The sequence below is a fragment of the Ursus maritimus genome (genome assembly GCF_017311325.1).
Source record: "Ursus maritimus isolate PB19 chromosome X unlocalized genomic scaffold, ASM1731132v1 scaffold_X1, whole genome shotgun sequence".
Classification (NCBI taxonomy): domain Eukaryota; kingdom Metazoa; phylum Chordata; class Mammalia; order Carnivora; family Ursidae; genus Ursus; species Ursus maritimus.
This window is the reverse complement of record NW_024423319.1, coordinates 65,879,107-65,879,322: the sequence shown is the minus strand read 5'-3', so window position 1 is coordinate 65,879,322 and position 216 is coordinate 65,879,107.

Sequence of the window (216 nt, the reverse complement as noted above, 5' to 3'; positions counted from 1 at the left end):
AAGCCATTAAACTACACCACATAAGATGGAGGTTATATCCCATAAACCAGGGTCTGCTCAAACTCACAGCTGTGAGGAAATCAAAATGAAGGTTGCACTAGAATTCCACTTGATTCTAAAAATCAAGTCTATTTGACATCGGTTGGAGGCAACAGAACCTTTATCAGATCAGATTCCCTTTTAAAGAAAAACCCGAGAGATGATCAAGCACAAATG